The 19,358-nt window shown below is 40.1% G+C and overlaps 1 long non-coding RNA gene across 2 annotated transcripts in view; it reads left to right on the top strand.

Moving 5' to 3' along the window:
- LOC132541196 (uncharacterized) overlaps window positions 1-19,358 on the top strand; it is a 154,414-nt gene that overhangs the window by 15,744 nt on the left and 119,312 nt on the right. For both annotated transcript variants that reach the window (XR_009552366.1, XR_009552365.1), the window contains exon 2: window positions 455-598. This is a non-coding gene — a long non-coding RNA (uncharacterized LOC132541196). The remainder of the gene's footprint in view (window positions 1-454; window positions 599-19,358) is intronic.

Below are 19,358 nucleotides of genomic sequence, written 5' to 3' on the forward strand. Positions count from 1 at the left end.
CTTTGACATTACTGTTGACCCTCAACCTCTCCTTCCCACTCTTTCCCCAGAGTCCTTTGCTTTGATGCAATGCTAACATAGTGTTTTGACTTAGTTTTTCAAGAGAAACAATTAAGTTGGGTACATTTCCTACTTAACAGCTTAAATATTTAAATAATGGAAGTCTATCTAAGACTACTCCTAGTGTGTACAGAATTCAAAGGAAATATTTCTGTTGTTGTTTGGCCCATGCTTATTTGACTAATTTGATTTTGAAATCCTATTACAATATTCACAGGTCACATGAGTTATAGCAATATTTTGATGAAAATTCAACACACACATATATGTGAAATTTTAATGCATTTGTATATTATATCAATACATCTGGAAGTTCTTTGTAGTTTCTTCCAAGAACTGTGAAAGTTTTAAAATCTTATTCTGTTCATAATGTAACAAATTTATGTGTTTCTAGTTCTAGGATGCTAACGGGACACAGAAAATTCCTGGGTCAGAGACAAAGGACTTACTTGTTCACCACACGGAATAAAGCAACAGCATCAATGTATTTGCAGTGGCTCTCCTTGCTGTGACCCTTGGGATGATGCAGTGGGCCCAGGTGAGAGCTGCAAGTGATATGGATCGCAGTTCATGACATGATTCAAGCATCAAGAGTACAGGATTTTTTTTTTTTTTTTTTTTAGTAAGTCGCAAAGCATTGTGATAAGTGACAAACTAGTCAACTCTAGCTCTCACATTCCATTCTGGCTATAGTTATGTTGGCCAATAGTTATGTGTCTGTATTACTCGCTGCATAACCCATAGTTATGCTATAGTCATGTGTCTGTATTATGAGCTACAGAAACTGGTACGTGTTAGGAGTTAGATAAACTTTTCAATATGACTTTCAGAGCAACAACATGCAGTATTGCTAAGGACATGCAATAGTTATGGCTTCTGTCTTACTCATGGCATATGGCCTTTCTCAATAACATTCAGACATTATAGCTTCCTGTTCAAGTTCAGGGACATGTCATCTTCTATATTTCAGATGCTACATACCTGGTTAATTTCATGTCTCTGAGAACAAAGTTATTAAAATTGTTTATTGGGCTAGAGCAGTAGCTCATTTGGATAGTGTGCTGCCTCCCCATCTGTGTGATCCATATTTCTGCCCAACATCCACTAGATTGAGGGAAATTATGGCGCTGTGGTTCTTTCTCTGCTTTTTTGCCTCTCTAGCAGAAAATCAATTTATATTTGCTTATTCTTTGTATTCTTTTTTCTTTCAAAAGCATGACCACTCAAAATTTAATATTGATTTAAAATCTTTCATTTCAAATATCAATAATTTCCCAAGAGTTTGCTATCATCCTTTATTTGCAGAAGCTACAGATACTTTATGTTCCTAGGTTGAGAACTGATTGAGCCTGAAGTTACTTTCAATAAGTTATTGTTTCAGTGTTTGCCTCTTTCTTGTTTAGTCATGTATAACGCTTGCGTTTCCTACTTTTACATGATGAGTCAACTGATCAGTCCATCATGGATAATTAAAATGATTCTGTGATTAGTGTATAGACATTTGCCTACAGTAAACTTATTAATTAAATTATAGGACACTGCTCATTTTTTTTTTTTTAATTTCTGTGATCATGCTTCTTATGGTATATGTACCTCACTTTGAACTAGAGTAAACTGAGTCCATAAGATTAGCTACTTTTTTTAAAGGTCAGTTTAATTTCCTCTTTATTTTTTTGTATTATCTTTATTTATTTATTATGGATAGAGATAGCCTGAAATTGAGAGGGAGGGGGGTGATAGAGAGGGTAAGAGACAGAGAGACCCTGGTCTGGAGTTGGTTGGTGCACTGCACCAAAGTAAAAGACTCTGGGGTGGGTGAGGGGGAGAGTACAGGTCCTGGAATAGGGTGACAGAGGACCTAGTGGGGGTTGTATTGTTATGGGGAAAACTGAGAAATGTTATGCATGTACAAACTATTGTATTTACTGTTGAATATGAAACATTAATCCCCAATAAAGAAAAGAGAGAGAGAGAGAGAGAGACCTGCAACACACTGCTTCACCACTAGCAAAGCCTTCCCTGGGGCAGGAGGTAACTATGGTCTTGAACCAGGGTCCCTGTGCATTGTAACATATGCACTCAACCGGGTGTACCACCACCCAGTCCCAAAATTAGCTACTTTTGGCAGATGAGGAAACTGAAGTGAGTTCCTTAAGTTAAATGTTTGGAATTGGACTTAGAGGACTCCTCATTTGATGCTCTTTTTCTTTTGGTAACTACCATGTGTTTTCTCCCAGACACTTCTGTCATGATTAAGTTAGTATTTATTCTGAGTCTTTTCCAATGTTCACCTTGTCAAAAAAGATAACATGTCATTTTTCTTTCTTTTTTGATGCCTTTACTGCTTCAAGGGAATATCGTTTTAATATTCAATAGTGAATATTAAATGCATCTATTAAACATGATATATGACAAGAAATCCATATTGTGCGTTCAAAAATTGTACTGTTACCCAACATGCTGCTGTGGGTGTCAAGGTAGTGAACACAGTGGGTTCTCCTGCCAGTCACCTTTTAACTACATAAATCTCTTGGCTTCTCAGGGTGACAGGCAGGGAGATCTTGCTGTTTCTCACACGTGGTGTCCCCAAGGTTCCTCCATTAACTTTTAAGTAAAGAACAACAACAACAAAGAATTAGTATGCTTACACGTTTGGAAGCTAATAAGCAGAACTCTGCTTCACCTTTTCAAAAGCAGAATGCTGTCACCACCTTCCCTGAGGGTTCTAGCAGGGTTTCTTGTACTTTATAAGATCCCAGGGATCTGATAAGTTCATTAGGATCTGTTGGATGTGTAGACTGCCATTACACAGTAAGGGGTTGTACACAATGGTGACACACAGAGAGATACTGGGGTTGACAATTACATAGACTCTTACTTTGCAACTTACTTTTTTTTTTCTTTTTAATTACCAGAGCACTTCTCAGCTCTGGCTTATGGTAGTGCAGGGGATTGAACCTGGGACTTTGGAGCCTCAGGCATGAGAGTCAGTTTGTATACTCATTATGCTATCTACCCCTGTCCCACTTTGCAATTTACTGACTGTGGGTCATGGTCAAGACACACGTTCATCACCATCTATACTCTTGTCAACGAGTGTTTTTTCAATGGGTGTTCCAAGGAAAACCATTTCACATTCGTGACATAATGAAACCTTCGCTTCTCTCATATTGCACTTTTCAAATTTATTTATTTATACGAGAAGAGGAAGAGGAGAGAAAGAAAACCAGAACATCACTCTGACATATATAATGTTGGACAGTAAATCTGTTTGGTCATACTCATGATGTAGATTTCAGCCCAGACCCCACCTAGTGAAGGAAGCTTAGGTGTGTGGTGTCTTTCTGCCACTCTCTCTCTGTATCCATCCATCCATCCATCCGTCCATCCATACATACATCCATTTCTCTTTTTTTTCTCTCCCTCCTATTTTTTTCACTTGACAGGAAGAGAGAAATTAAAAGGAAAGTGGAGATAAAGAGGGAGAGAGAGAGAGATAGGTACCTACAGACCAGCTTCACTACTCATGGAGGGCAGGGGCTCGAACCCAGACCTTTTCGTATGCTAGTATGTGCACTTAACCAGGCACACCACCGCCCAGCCCCTGTATCCATCTTTCTTCTGGAAAAAAAAAAAAAGCCAGCCTGGAGCAGTGAGACCTCAGTAATGATTAAAAATAATGCAAGACATTGTGATGTTCGCATGCCCTGTTCAGACATGTCGTTCAGGCCCCTCAGGCAAAGCTTTCTGTAGAAGTGTGATGACAACAGTGCAGACCCCATCTCTCCTTGTGGCCCTGCTCCTTACTTAGTTCTGTGTCACAGTTACCACAAGAAGTTAACAAGCTTATTCTGAATTTGTCAAAATACTTGAAAAAATGTAAAGGAGAAACAATTTTAAATAAACATTTAAGATAGGAGTTTTTAAAACATTTTATTTTATTTTTTATGAGAGAGACCAGAGTAATTCTCAGCTCTGGTTTAAAGTGGTGCTGGGGACTTAACCTGGGACTGCAGAGCCTCAGGATTGAAAGCCTTTTTTGTTGTTGTTGTTGTTGCCCCTTTTTCTTCAGTATTATTGTTGTCGCTATTATTATTGTTTTTATTGATGTCGTCATTGTTGGACAGGATAGAGAAAAATGGAGAGAGGAGGAGGAAAGAAAGATAGATACCTGCAGACCTGCTTCGCTGCCTGTGAAGCGACCCCTACCCCTGCAGGTGGGGATCCCGGTGCTTGGACCTGGATCCTTACTCAGGTCCTTGCGCTTCATGCCACGTGTGCTTAACCCACTGCTCTACTGCTGGCCCCCCTGAAATTCAGTCTTTTACATAACCATTATGCTGTATTCCCAGCCCAAGCCAAAAGGAAAGCATTTGCTTGGAAAATTGGCCCAGTTCTCAGCCTGATTCTATCTAATGTTCTTTATTTCTTTATCATTAGATTGGGGGTTATGATTTTCAGTATAGTTGTTAACACGTGAGTACGGTTTCCCATCTCCCCATGATCGGTGTCTGCAAAACACTCTCACCCCCAGCTTAGATTCTATTCAACCATCACGTGTCAGGACTCCCACACCCTCCCTACCTCCGCCCTTTCCTTTGTCCAGAGTCCTTTGCTTTGCTGCAATACACCACATCCAATCCAACTTTCACTTTGTTTTCCCTCTCTGTCCTTATTTCTTAATTTGCATATGTAAGTGAGATCACCTTTCTTTTTGGTTTATCTTACTTGACATGATTCCTTCGAGATCCATCCAAAATAAGGCAAAGGAGATGTTAGGTCTGCGTAACAGTAAAGTGCTGGAGTGAAGAGGTGTAAAATCAGTCCAGTGGGGGTGGGAGAACAAATAAAGAAAAGCTTTTTTAATCAGGCAAGAAGAGTCAAGAGTGGTGCACTCTCCATGGCCAAAGCTGCCCAGAGGCTGTAAGCTGGGGGCCCTTTTTATATGTTCAGGACTTGTTTGCTTTTGGCCTGGAGGTCCCTGGAAGTCGATATTGTCTCAAGTTTTATGGCCCAATTCTGGTTGGAAATGTCCAGTATGGTCCTTTTGGCCTGGAGGTCAGTATTGTTTCAACTCTGGTTGAAGATGTCCGATATAGGTGGGGGTGAATTCCTGTGTGGGTGAAGGAGTTACTTTTCCATATCTGGCAAGATAAACTCTTCCCATGAGATTAGGGAGTCAGTCTCAGCATATTTCCTTCAGAAGATGCTTTCATAGTTTTTAACAGCTGAGTAGTATTCCATTATGTGTATATACCACAACTTTCTCTTTCACTCATCTGTCATTGGGTATGTGGATTGCTTCCAAGTATGGACTATTATAAAATGTGATTATATGAACACAGGTGTACATAGATCTCTCTGGGTAGGTACTCTTTTTTTTTTTTTGATTACCCCACCCATATATTCACATTAAAAAATTTATTTATTCCCTTTTGTTGCCTTTGTTGTTTTATTGCTGTAGTTATTGTTGTTATTGATGTCATCATTGTTGGATAGGACAGAGAGAAATGGAGAGAGGAGAGGAAGACAAAGAGGGGGAGAGAAAGACAGACACCTGCAGACCTGCTTCACCACCTGTGAAGCGACTCCCCTGCAGGTGGGGAGCAGGGGACTCGAACCGGGATCCTGATGCCAGTCCTTGTGCTTTGCACCACCATATCCACACTTTCTAAGAGGTTCTTTTTAGTGATCTCTCCAGCTACTAGTAGAAACTCTGGAGGGTTGGGTGTTGGCACACCTGTTGGAGCGCATATTACAATGCACAAAGACCCAGGTTCAAGCTCCTGGTCCCCACTTGCAAGGGGGAAGTTTCATAAGTGGTGAAAAAGTTTCATAAGTAGTCTCTCTGTCTCTCTCCTTTCTACCACCCCCTTCATTCTCAGTTTATAGCTGTCTGTATCTTCCTGGAGCCTCAGATGTTCCAGGTTTAATCTTTGATACCTTATGATAGTGCTGAGTTGTGCTCTGGTCTATCTATCTATCTATCTATCTTTATCTTTCCATTTATCTCATCCTCTATTTTGTTCAAAATAATGTCCTTATTTTCTAACAGAAGGAAATATGTGAATTTGTTGTTTATACTTAGTGCCTTTAAGAGATACGGTTTGGAAGTAAGCAATAAATAAAACTGGGTCTTGAATGAGTTAAATGAAAACAAGGAACATTAGGCAAAATTTTGAAGAATTTAACCTTAAAAATAGGGCAGGGATATGAATAGACATGAACTGTAGATCAGAACCATGGGGTTCACAGTTAACGGTATATACATATATACTTTTCCCATATTTGGGAGCTACTCTTTGCCCTGTTCCAGCTTTCTAGTCCTATTACCAACCCTGACACCATCTTCACAGACAATACTTTTTTTTTCCAATTTTAAAATTATTTTTTATTTATATAAAAAAGGAGACATTAACAAAACCATAGGATAAGAGGGGTACAACTCCACACAGTTCCCACCACCAATGCTTTGTATCCCATCCCCTCCCCTGAGAGCTTTCCTATTCTTTATCCTTTTGGGAGTATGGACCCAAGGTCATTGTGGGATGCAGAAGGTAGAAGGTCTGGCTTCTGTAATTGCTTCCCCGCTGAACATGGGCATTGACTGGTCGATCCATACTCCCAGCCTGTCTCTCTCTTTCCCTATTGGGGTGGGGCTCTGGGGAAGGAGGACTCCAGGACACATTGGTGGGCTTGTCTGTCCAGGGAAGTCTGGTCAGCATCATGCTAGCATCTGGAGCCTGGTGGCTGAAAAGAGAGATAACATACAAAGCCAAACAAATTATTGAACAATCATGGACCTAAACGCTAGAATAGGGCATATGAAGAGTTGGAGGGGGGTCCTCCATATTGTAGATAGCTAAGAGGCATATTTTAGTTATATTTCAAAGGGCCTGTAGCTATACTAGTTTTTTTTTTTCCTCTGAGCCTGAAATCTGATATGCAGGTGAATCTAAGTTATTGTCTGGGGAGATGATGTCATGGCTGGAAAAGGGACAGAAAGCTGGATCAGGGAAGAGAGAGCTCCCTATATGGGGAAGGGGTATAAGTATTATTGACTGTAAACCCCATCGATTTGATTTGGTCTGGGGCTCATATTCAGCTTAGGAGCCTATGTAACCTCTGCATCCCTGTAGATCTGAGTAGGAACATTCCAAGCTGCCCCAATACGGACCCATCTTCCTCAGGTGTAGCAGAGAGTATGTTGTTCATCCTCCCTTCAGAGGATGGAACATTCTCTACCATTGTTGATCCAAGTTGAGGGCAAGGTCCTATGTGGGGCCCACAAAGGGGTCTATTTTGTTGTTCCTGATAGAGATGACTGGTAACAATGAAGACAGGGATTTATTCAAGGTCTCGGAGGCCCATCATGTCTGTTTGGGAATCTCAGGACTCCCTGATTAGGGCCCCAGCTGATAGGGTGGCCTGATAGTGACTAAAGAGTCATCGTTAAAGTATGCTGGTCTCTTGCCCTTATCAGCTTTTGCAGTCCTTACTTTGATAAGGTTAGCTTTGGAGTGAGTGAGAGAACTGTAATAGGAAGTAGGTGAGGAGAGTATCTAAGTCTAATTAGATACTATTTCATTAGGAACTTTATACTGATTCACTGCAGACTATTGTGTACTTTTGCTTTCAGGTATATATTTTGCCCTAGTTTATGGAAACATGTGAACATATGCTCTATCTCACGGGACCTGGTCTATATCTAGGAATTGGGACTTTGTTAGGAAGTGAACCACCTGGAATGGAATTAGAGAATCCTATGAAAGGAAAGGTCTCACCTGAGTAATGAGGCTGAAAGGTTGACATTCCATGCCTGATGTCTCTGGACACAGTCTGAAGGGAAGCATGCTGAGGTGGTACTTGTTGTGTTGATTAGGTTGGGATCAGCAGATGCAATATCATTTGGTATGAATTGAGAGAAGCATGCAGGAAAGTGCATACCACCCTAGAGGTTCCAGGACTGGGGAAATATAGGATCTATATTGGAAATGTGAGGCTCCTCCTGTCTTATGGTTCAGGAAGACAACAGATAGTTATTGTTATAATCACATTTTTGGTAATTGGGTTAACTTTGAAAAATCCCTTTGTTAGGATTTGCTGTATAATACCCAGCATCACCATAATTTATGTCCTTTGATATTATTTGTATATAGCTATGCCACCAGTTGCTTCTGTTCTCTGTGGTCTAGGCTTTTGAGAGAGTCAACATATCAAAGGCTCAGCCTATGTATTAAAAAGCCTATGTATTCAGGCTGTGCTTTAAAAATTTTGAGACATACAATCAATTTTTCCCCTCTCATATTAATTAAATAGTTATTTATATGACTACAAATTAATAGGAGTGTACGTAAACACCATTCCCACCACCAAAAGACTGTGAGAGACATAGAGTCCACTCCAAGTCAGATTTCTTCTCCAAAATAATTCATAAGTGAGTATCAGTGAATTCAGAAAACAAAAGAAGGAGGAAGGTAGAAAAGAATGAAAAAAACAAAGGAAGAAAGAAAGAAGGAAAAAGGAAGAACAGTGAAAGAAAAGTGTTTTTTGTTTGTTTTTTTAATTATCTAGGAGGAGGGAAAAAGGGGAGTGGAGAAGCTATTAGGCTCAGGCAAAAATTAGTAAAGTCATGGGGTTCTTGGAATATACCTAAAATAGATTTCCTAGCTTCTTCCAATTGAAGACCCCAAATCTCATCTGCTATATTCTTACCTTTAGGTTTGTAATTATTACACAATTTGTTCTGTTTATATCTTAATGCTTTTCAGCCACCAAGTTGCAGATGCTACCTACCATGACACCAACTTGACTTCCCTGGGCAGATGTCCTTACTAAAGTGTCCAGAAACACTTCCTCTTCTGACCCCTACCCCACTCGGGAAAGATAGAAACAGACTGGCGGTATAGATTGCCCTGTCAATGCTCATATCCAGCGGAGAAGCAATTACAGAAGCCAGACCTACCACCTTCTGCACCCCATAAATATCTTTGTTCCATACACCTGGAAGGATAAAGAATAGGATGGAGGGGATGGGCTATGGAACTCTGGTGGTGGGAATTGTGTGGAATTGTACCCCTCATATCCCATAATCTTGTCAATCATTAAGTCACTAATAAAAAAGCATGAATATAGCTCCATACTAATGTTTAATTTTCTCAAAGTAAATATCATAAATCCCTATAATCAGAGCCAAATAACATTAAATATAAACTTCCAGCACTCCACAAGCCATTTAAAGATACAGCATAAAGTAATGACTAAACTTAAGATTCTTTCTCTTCACTCTTTTATTCTGGGCGGAAGTCAAATATAAAGTTTGACTTTTTACTAAGTTATTGATTTTTATAAATTTCTATTTTTGTTGTCTCCATGTCTTGTATAACTGTGTATGCACATATTTTATCTTTTTTTCTTGCATAAATATATTTTTGTGTGGAAAAACTCTTGCCTTTTCACCAATATATATCATGACCACATATAATTTTGATTGTTTTTCACATAAGGGTCTCAAATTTTAACTGTCTGGCCTGACTGCTTACATATTCCCAAGAGATTTTCCATGTAAATGTCTTCATCTTATTTATGCTTTGGGTTCTGGTGCAAAATAAATTAATCACTGATGTATAATTTAAAAATGAGTTATTTGCTAAAATAAAGTATTCAAACTTATACCTATATGTTAATAAAACATTACATACCAGGCATGCATTTTTATGCAAGTATTTTTCTCTTATTTTTTATTATTTTTATTTTTTATTTAAGAAAGGATTAATTAACAAAACCATAGGGTAGGAGGGGTACAATTCCACACAATTCCCACCACCCAATCTCCAAATCCCACCCCCTCCCCTGATAGCTTTCCCATTCTCTATCCCTCTGGGAGCATGGACCCAGGGTCATTGTAGGTTGCAGAAGGTGGAAGGTCTGGCTTCTGTAATTGCTTCCCCGCTGAACATGGGCGTTGACTGGTCGGTCCATACTCCCAGTCTGCCTCTCTCTTTCCCTAGTAGGGTGGGTCTCTGGGGAAGTGGAGCTCCAGGGCACATTGGTGGGGTCTTCAGTCTAGGGAAGCCTGGCTGGCATCCTGATGGCATCTGGAACCTGGTGACTGAAAAGAGAGTTAACATATGAAGCCAAAAAAATTGTTGAGCAATCATGGACCCAAAGCTTGGAATAGTGGAGAGGAAGTGTTAGGGAGGTACTCACTGCAAACTCTAGTGTACTTCTGCTTTCAGGTATATATTTTGCAGTAGTTTACAGATACGTGTGAACATATGCTCTCTCTCACAGAAACTGGTGTATATCTAGGTTTTGGGACTTTGTTAGAAAGTGAACCACCTGAGATGAAATTAGAGTATACTATGAAAGGAAAGGTCTCACCCAAGTAATGAAGCTGAAGGGTTGTCATTCCACACATGAGGTCTCTGGACACAGTCTGAAGTGAAGCATGTTGAGGTGGCAATCATTGTGTTGGTTAGGTTGTGATCGGCAGATGCAATATTATTTGATATGGATTGGGAGAGGCATACGGGAAAGTGGGCCCTATCCAAGGGTTCCAGGACTGGGGGAAGTAGGGGCTCTATAGTGGAGATGTGAGGTTCCTGCTGTCTTAAGGTTCAAAAAGACAATGGATAGTTAATGTTATCATCACATTATTTGGTAATTGGGTTAACTCTGAAAAGTCCTTTTGTTAGGGTTTGCTGTACAGTATCCAATATCTTGTATATAGCTGTGCTATTGGCTGCTTCTGATCTACTTGGTCTAGGCTTTTGAGAGAGTCTTCATATCAATTACACAGCCTATATATTGAAAAGATTCAGTTTGTGTTTTGAAAAACTTTAGACATACAATTAATTTTCCCCCTCTCGTATTAATTAACTAGTGATTTATATGACTACATTTTACTAGGAGTGTACATAAACACCATTCCCACCACCCAAAGACTGTGACCCATCGCTCCCACCCACTCCCACCCCCCACTGGCCCAGGAAGCTGCATGTTTACCCATCACCACAGGGTTTTTACTTTGGTGCCCTACTTACAATTTGGTCAGGCCCTGCTTTTAGTTTCCCTTTCAGATCTTCTTACTCAACTTCTGTTGATGAGTGGGATCATCCCATACTCATCTTTATCTTTCTGACTTAGCTCACTTAACATAATTCCTTCTAGCTCTGTCCAACATGAGTCAGAGAAGGTGGGTTCATTGTTCTTGATAGCTGCATAGTATTCCATTGTGTATATATACCACAGCTTTCTCAGCCACTCATCTGTTGTTGGGCACCTGGGTTACTTCCAGGTTTTAGCTATTATGAATTGTGCTGCTATGAACATAGGAGTACACACCTCTTTTTGGTTGGGTGTTATGGAGTCCTTGGGGTATAACCCCAGGAGAGGAATTACTGGGTCATATGGAAGGTCCATGTCTAGCCTTCTGAGAGTTTTCCAGACTGCTCTCCACAGAGGCTGTACCAATTTACATTCCCACCAGCAATGTAAAAGGGTTCCTCTGTCCCCACAACCTCTCCAGCATTTGTTGCTGCTGTCCTTTTTGATGTATGCCATTCTTACAGGAGTGAGGTGGTATCTTAGTGTTGTCTTAATTTGCATTTCTCTGACAATCCGTGACCTAGAGCAGTTTTTCATATGTTTGTTAGCCTTTTGGATCTCCTCTGAGGTGAATGTTTTGTTCATATCCTCTGCCCATTTTTGGATGGGGTCATTTGCTTTTTTGGTGCTAAGTTTGCCGAGCTCTTTATATATTTTGGTATTTATAATATTTTATAATATTTATATATTTCTTGTCGGATGTATGACATGTGAAGATCTTCTCCCATTCTGTGAGGGGTCTCTTTGTTTGTTTAATAGTTTCTTTGGATGTGCAGAAGCTTTTCAATTTGATGCAGTCCCATTGGTTTGTTTCTGCTTTAGTCTTCCTTGCAATTGGGTTTGATTCATCAAAGATGTCCTTCAGGTGTAGGTGGGAAAGTGTTTTACCAATGTTTTCCTCTAAGTATTTCATTGTTTCTGGTCTGACATCTAGGTCTTTGATCCATTTGGAGTTGATTTTTGTTTCTGGTGAGATAAAGTAGTTCAATTTCATTCTTCTGCATGTTACAACCCAGTTTCCCAGTATTTTTCTCTTCTATATGTCTTTTATGAAAGTCTGGTATATAGTCAGAGCTCAGGAAATATCAATCCTAGGCTCAAGAAGCTGTGATATTTTCCCTCTACATAATTGTAAAATGATAATTTTGAACTATTGCTATGATTTTTTTTTTCCCTCCGGGGTTGTTGCTGGGCTTGGTGCCTGCACCATGAATCCACTGCTCCTGGAGGCCATTTTTTCCCCTTTTTTTCCCCTTGTTGTTGTAGCCTCGTTATGGTCATTATTATTACCATTGTTGATGTTGTTTGTTGCTGGATAGGACAGAGAGAAATGGAGAGAGGACGGGAAGACAGAGGGGGAGAGAAAGATAGACACCCGCAGACCTGCTTCACCGCCTGTAAAGTGACTTCCCTGCAGGTGGGGAGCCCTGGGCTGGAACCCAGATCCTTCCACCGGTCCTTGTGTTTTGTGCCACCTGCGCTTAACCCACTGAGCTACCGCCCGACTCCCAGACCGATATTCTTTATGAGGTGCAGAAGGTGGGAGTTCTGGCTACTGTAATTGATTCTTTGCTGGACGTTGGACATTGGCAGGTCATAGATCTTGCTGTTGTCAGTTTTCTAAATTGTGTGTTTTTTAAACAGTTCTTTTTATTTTGTATGTCAAACATTTTTTCCCATGTAATTTGTCATTTAGCTTACACATCACATCTATGTACGTGGCAATTTTTAAAAGTTTAGTAATAGCTTTATTGTGGGGGAGGGACGTGCGGGTTACAAGCTCAAGGACCCAGATTAAAGTCCTAGGTGCCTACCTGTAGGAGCGATGTTTATAAGCAGTGCAACAGTGCTACAGGTGTCTCTCTTTCTTGTCCCTATTTCCCCCTTCAGTTTAAGTTTCTCTCTGTCTCCATTAAAAAAATGAATGAATAAACTAAAATACATAAAAGTTGTTTTATTTGATCTTGAGGTGACTTTGGTTGACTAAGATGTAAATGTTTCACAAGTGAATTTCCCACCTCCTGTGAATATGCTGCCACACCTCTCCAAAGTCTATTGGGTCCCCTCCCACCCTTGCAACCCTCTGCTGCCCCATCCGGTCCTCCTTGATAAACTCAGTTCAGCAAGTTGTCTTCTTTTGCATTTGTTCTCTTGTTATCTTGCTCTGTTTTTCCACCATATGAGAGATAGCAGTAATCTCTTTATTATCTTTTTTTTTTTTTAATATTTTGTTTATTTTTGAGAAGGATAGGAGGAGAGAGAGAAAGAACCAGATATCGCTCTGGTACATGTGCTGCCAGGGATTGAAGTCAGGACCTCATGCTTGAGAGTCCAATGACTTATTCACTGTGCCACCTCCCGGACCACAGTATCTTCTATAGGACTAGTTTGGTGGTGGCAAATTGTTTTAACTGTTGTTTGTCTTACATTTTCTTCACCACTCTTTCGAACGTGACTGACAATCTAGATGGTCAGAATATTCTTAGGTGGAGATCTTTTTCATACCAAACTTTGCATATGTTCTGCCTGTCTTATCTTTTCTCTTCTCTTTTCTTTGAATTTTATTTTTTTTAAAAAATTAACTCTTTTATATGATAGAACAGAGAGAAATTGAGAGGGAGGGGTGGTGGAGAGGGGACGAGAGAAAGACAGAGAGCAGCACTTCTTCACCACTTCTGAAGATCCCCCTGCAGCTGGGGACCCGCGGTTCTAACCTGGGTCCTTGTGCATAGCGATACATGCACTTTACCAGGTGCCCTGCCATCTGGTCCCCCCTGGCAGTCTTTTCTTTTCCTTCCTCCTTCTCTCCCTTTCTTTTCTTTCTCTCTCTCTCTGTTTGTCTCTCTCTCTCTTCCTCCCTCCCTCCCTCCCTCCCTCTCTCTCTCTCTCTCTCTCATTTCTGACAGTCTTTTCTAGCCTTTAATGTTTCTCTTGAGATGTCAGCAGATAACCCATGGGAGTTCTCTTATACTGTGCCTTAGTGAGCTTAGGTTCCCGTTTCTTTTTTTTTTTTTTTAACATTTACTTATTCCCTTTTGTTGCCCTTGTTTTATTGTTGTTAGTTATTATTGTTGTTGTTACTGATGTTGTCGCTGTTGGATAGGACAGAGAGAAATGGAGAGAGGAGGGAAAGACAGAGAGGGGGAGAGAAAAACACCTGCAGACCTGCTTCACTGCTTGTGAAGCGACCCTCCCTACAGGTGAGGAGCCGGGGGGCTCAAACCGGGATCCTTATGCCAGTCCTTGGGCTTTGCACCACCTGTGCTTAACCTGCTGTGCTACCATCCGACTCCCGGTTCTGGTTTATTTTTCTTAGAGCTCTTAGAACTTCGTGAAACTGGGTTCTATAACCTTCTTGTGTGTGGGTGTGTGTGTGTGTGGTCCTTCTCAACTAATATTTCTTCAAATGAGAGTTCTGTTCCTTCTCTTTCTGGCACTGCTATGATGCCATTGTTGTTTGTCTTGATGTGGTCCAATACCTCTTACATATTACACTTATTTATCTTAGTTCATTTTTGTCAGTTGTTGCATTCTCTATTCCTTTGATTTCTGAATAATGGAATTAGGGACAAAAGTATTGTTTTATATTGTAATGCTGAGTTATCAAAATTTTTGACCCACCTGTGATTGCTGTATCAATTGAGAGTAGAAGCAAAAACTGTTCCTTTTAAAAATATTCTATTTATTTGATAGAGTCAGCAAGATATCGAGAAGGAAGGAGGAGATAGAGAGGGGGAGAGAAGGAGAGACACCTGCAGCACTGCTCAGGAAACTATGTCCTGGAGATGGGTTGTGGGGGCTTGAAACTGGCTCCTTGTTCATTGTAATACATGTGTTCAACCTAGTGTGCCACCATCTAGCACCCAGAACTTTTATTTTACTTTATTTTATTTTATTTCATTTACCAGAGCACTATTCAGTTCTTCAGTTCTGGGTATACGGAGGTACAGATGATTGAACCTGGGACTTTGGAGCCTCAGCCATGAGAGTCTCTTTGCATAACCATTATGCACAAACCCCCAAAACTTCTTTATTCAAAATGAAACATGACCTTAGAGTCCATAACATTCATTTAGAACCTTGAGGCCTAAATGAGTCTGCATTTAGTGAAAGCAGGAGACTGAAATTAAGGTAGAATGGAATGCAGTATCCTTGAAATGACTACAACTACATACAGCATAGAGCTGGGGACATACTTGAAGAATAGATTGTTGATGCAAATGCTTTTAAAATTGGTTAATTAGCTAATTCATTAATTTGAGCAGAGCACAGCTCAGCTCTGACTTATGCAGGGGGGATTGAAATGGAGATGTTGAAGCCTCAGCATAGTTTTTTTTTTTTTTTTTTTAATAGCCATTTTGCTCTCTCCCCACCCAGGAATGCTTTTTCCACCATTAGTGAAAACCAAAACAAAATTTTAATCTATATTTTCATTTAGTCAATAAAAAATACAGACACAGTGTGGCAAATGGGTAAATGCCAAACTTTTTGTGAAATCTAAAAAATGCAAATAACCACTAAACTCATAAATTAGGAGATCCGATCGGTGGTTATTGGAGGAGAGGTGCAGGGGTTGTGACTGGAGGGTGGTGTGATTGAAGCACTGGCATATTAACTGTCAGTTTCTAGAAAAATAATTCTTGGATCTGGGTGGTGGTGCATGCACCTGGCTAAGTGCACATGTTACAACGCACAAGACCCGGGTTCAAGCCCCCAACCCCCACTTGCAGGGGGAAAGCTTCACGAGTGGTGAATCAGTGCTGCAGGTGTCTCACTGTCTTTCTCTCTATCTCTACCTCCCCTTCCTCTCAATTTCTTTGAGGGGGAAAAATCTTTTTTTTAATCTAATTTTAAGTCAAGTACTTCCACATATAAATAGTGCTCTATGAATATCTGACAAGTATATGAAAGTTAAAAGATGCATTTATCTGTTTCAATAATGGTAAGACTCTATAGATTTCTGTAATGAGTTAGACTAGCATTTAATTTATCTAAAGTATTATTTCTCAAGCTTCAATTATATATATATATTTTTTTATTTTTAATTTTTTTTTTTTTTTTAAGAATTGATTTATTCATGAGAAAGATAGGAGGAGAGAACCAGACATCACTCTGGTACATATGCTGCCGGGGATCGAACTCGGGACCTCGTGGTTAAGAATCCAATGCTTTATCCACTGTGCCACCTCCCGGGCCACATCATTATCTTTACTTATTGGATAGAGACAGCCAGAAATCGCGAGGGGAGGGAGAGATAGAGAGGGAGAGAGACAGGGAGACGCCTGCAGCCCTGCTTCACCCCTCATGAAGCTTCCTTCCCCCTGCAGGTGGGGTCAATTATATTTTGACCACGTCTTCTACGAGTTTATCGTCTTAGAATCCTGTTATACTCTATATACCTAGAAAACAAGTTTTGAGTTTATATTCTTAAGAATTCTGCATATCACCTAACATATGTATAGGACAATATGGGCTTTACTTGGTTGTTCTGACTGATCTGACATCCGGATGACTTTTCCCTCCCACTAGAACAACTGTTGTGACAGTGTGGTGAATGAGGTTAATAAAAATGTGATGACCCAGTAAAACTGTTGGTTGGGCAATATATCTCTTGACTCTAACTTTAAGTATCAAGAATCAGAGACTCCTTTGGCCTATAAAGTTTTGTTGGCTTTCTAACTCAAGCATCATAAACTTTACTTCAAAGCTACAAAATGTGCATTGACTCTGTGCTTTTAAGAGTAGTCTAACTTAACTTAAGAGAAATGTTTCAAAACAGTACTAAGTATACCTTTAAGGATAGATTTTGTTTTAGATTTTATAGCTAGATATAAGTCATTTGAAAATATTTGTTACAAATATATTTAATGACCGTTAGAAAAAATATCATATCAAAATGATTTTTGTAGCTAATACTGCTTTGAACTGGACTTAAAAACAATCATTTTAATTTTTAATTGATACTTTTATATCAGAGCGTTAAAATTATATGTGGTATAAGACACGGTCAAGCAACAACAAGGGAGATGATTCTGAGTTCAATTTGACCATCTTCCATCAAAGTTTTCTTTGAAACATCTAGGAGATGATTTGAAACATAATTATGTTTCAGTAACTTCCAGGAGATGTAAACTTACCATCTACCTAACTTCCAGGAGATGTAAACTTATCATCTACCTAGTTTGTAATTGGGTTCTATGAGAATTAGATACTGATTTGGTGTCTGGAGCGCAACTTGCTTACAGTTCAAGTCTATAAACCTGATAATGTCTGTGAAGGATAAAGGGGTCGATATAAAGTTGGGACATGGAACATTTTCAGATTTGAGATTGACCTGACTCTTAACAAGAAAGAGGCAGAATTCAATAGTGAGAGCCTTTGGCTATGATTCAGATATGAACAAATCTTTGCCAATTCCATGATCCTCACATCAAAAATTGACCATTTGAGGAATTCTGTATTGGGCAAAAGTGAACAAATTCTGGTGCTCTTACTGTGCTGGTCATTGGTGTGGTGCTTCATAGGAAAAGTGAAATCTTGGCTTAAATACTGTGGTGAATGTTCAAAAAAAACCACACCTGGGGATTGTTACCTAACAGCCCTCTTCCTCACCACTGAATGACAAGTGTTTTTTTTTTTTTTAATTTTTTTTTATTTAAGAAAGGATTAATTAACAAAACCATAGGGTAGGAGGGGTACAACTCCACACTATTACCACCACCCAATCTCCATATCCCACCCCCTCCCCTGATAGCTTTCCCATTCTCTATCCCTCTGGGAGCATGGACCCAGGGTCATTGTGGGTTGCAGAAGGTAGAAGGTCTGGCTTCTGTAATTGCTTCCCCGCTGAACATGGGCGTTGACTGGTCGGTCCATACTCCCAGTCTGCCTCTCTCTTTCCCTAGTAGGGTGTGTCTCTGGGGAAGCTGAGCTCCAGGACACATTGGTGGGGTCTTCAATCCAGGGAAGCCTGGCTAGCATCCTGATGGCATCTGGAACCTGGTGATTGAAAAGAGAGTTAACATATGAAGCCAAAAAAATTGTTGAGCAATCATGGACCTAAAGCTTGGAATAGTGGAGAGGAAGTGTTAGGGAGGTACTCACTGCAAACTCTAGTGTACTTCTGCTTTCAGGTATATATTTTGCAGTAGTTTACAGATACGTGTGAACATAAGCTCTCTCTCACAGAAACTGGTGTATATGTAGGTTTTGGGACTTTGTTAGAAAGTGAACCACCTGAGATGAAATTAGAGTGTACTATAAAAGGAAAGGTCTCACCCGAGTAATGAAGCTGAAGGGTTGTCATTCCACACGTGAAGTCTCTGGACACAGTCTGAGGTGAAGCATGTTGAGGTGGCAATCGTTGCGTTGGTTAGATTGTGATCGGCGGATGCAATATTATTTGATATGGATTGGGAGAGGCATACAGGAAAGTGGGCCCTATCCAAGGGTTCCAGGACTGGGGGAAGTAGGGGCTCTATAGTGGAGATGTGAGGTTCCTGCTGTCTTAGGGTTCAAAAAGACAATCGATAGTTAATGTTATCATCACATTATTTGGTAATTGGGTTAACTCTGAAAAGTCCTTTTGTTAGGGTTTGCTGTACAGTACCCAGTATCTTGTATATAGCTGTGCTATTGGTTGCTTCTGATCTACTTGGTCTAGGCTTTTGAGAGAGTCCACATATCAAATACACAGCCTGTATATTAAAAAGATTCAGTTTGTGTTTTGAAAAACTTTAGACATACAATTGACTTTTCCCCTCTCATATTAATTAACTACTCATTTATATGTCTACATTTTGCTAGGAGTGTACATAAACACCATTCCCCCACCAAAAGACTGTGACCCATCCCTCCCGCCCACCCCCACCCCCCACTGGCCCAGGAAGCTGCATGTCTACCCCTCACCACAGGGTTTCTACTTTGGCGCCCTGTGTTTTCTTTTTTTAAAAAAGTTCTTTTTCTTTTTAAAATTTTATTTATTATTGGATAGAGATAGACAGAAATTGAGAGGGGAAAGGGAGGGAGAGAGGGAGAGAGACAAAGAGACACCTGCAGCTCTAATTCACCACTCATGAAGTTTCCCCCTGTAGGTGGGGGTCAGGGGCTTGAACCTGGGTCCTTGCACACTGTAGTGTGTGCATTTAACTAGGTGAACCACCACCTGGACCCCTGACAAGTATTTTTTT

The sequence above is a fragment of the Erinaceus europaeus genome, chromosome 11, assembly GCF_950295315.1.
Source record: "Erinaceus europaeus chromosome 11, mEriEur2.1, whole genome shotgun sequence".
NCBI lineage: Eukaryota > Metazoa > Chordata > Mammalia > Eulipotyphla > Erinaceidae > Erinaceus > Erinaceus europaeus.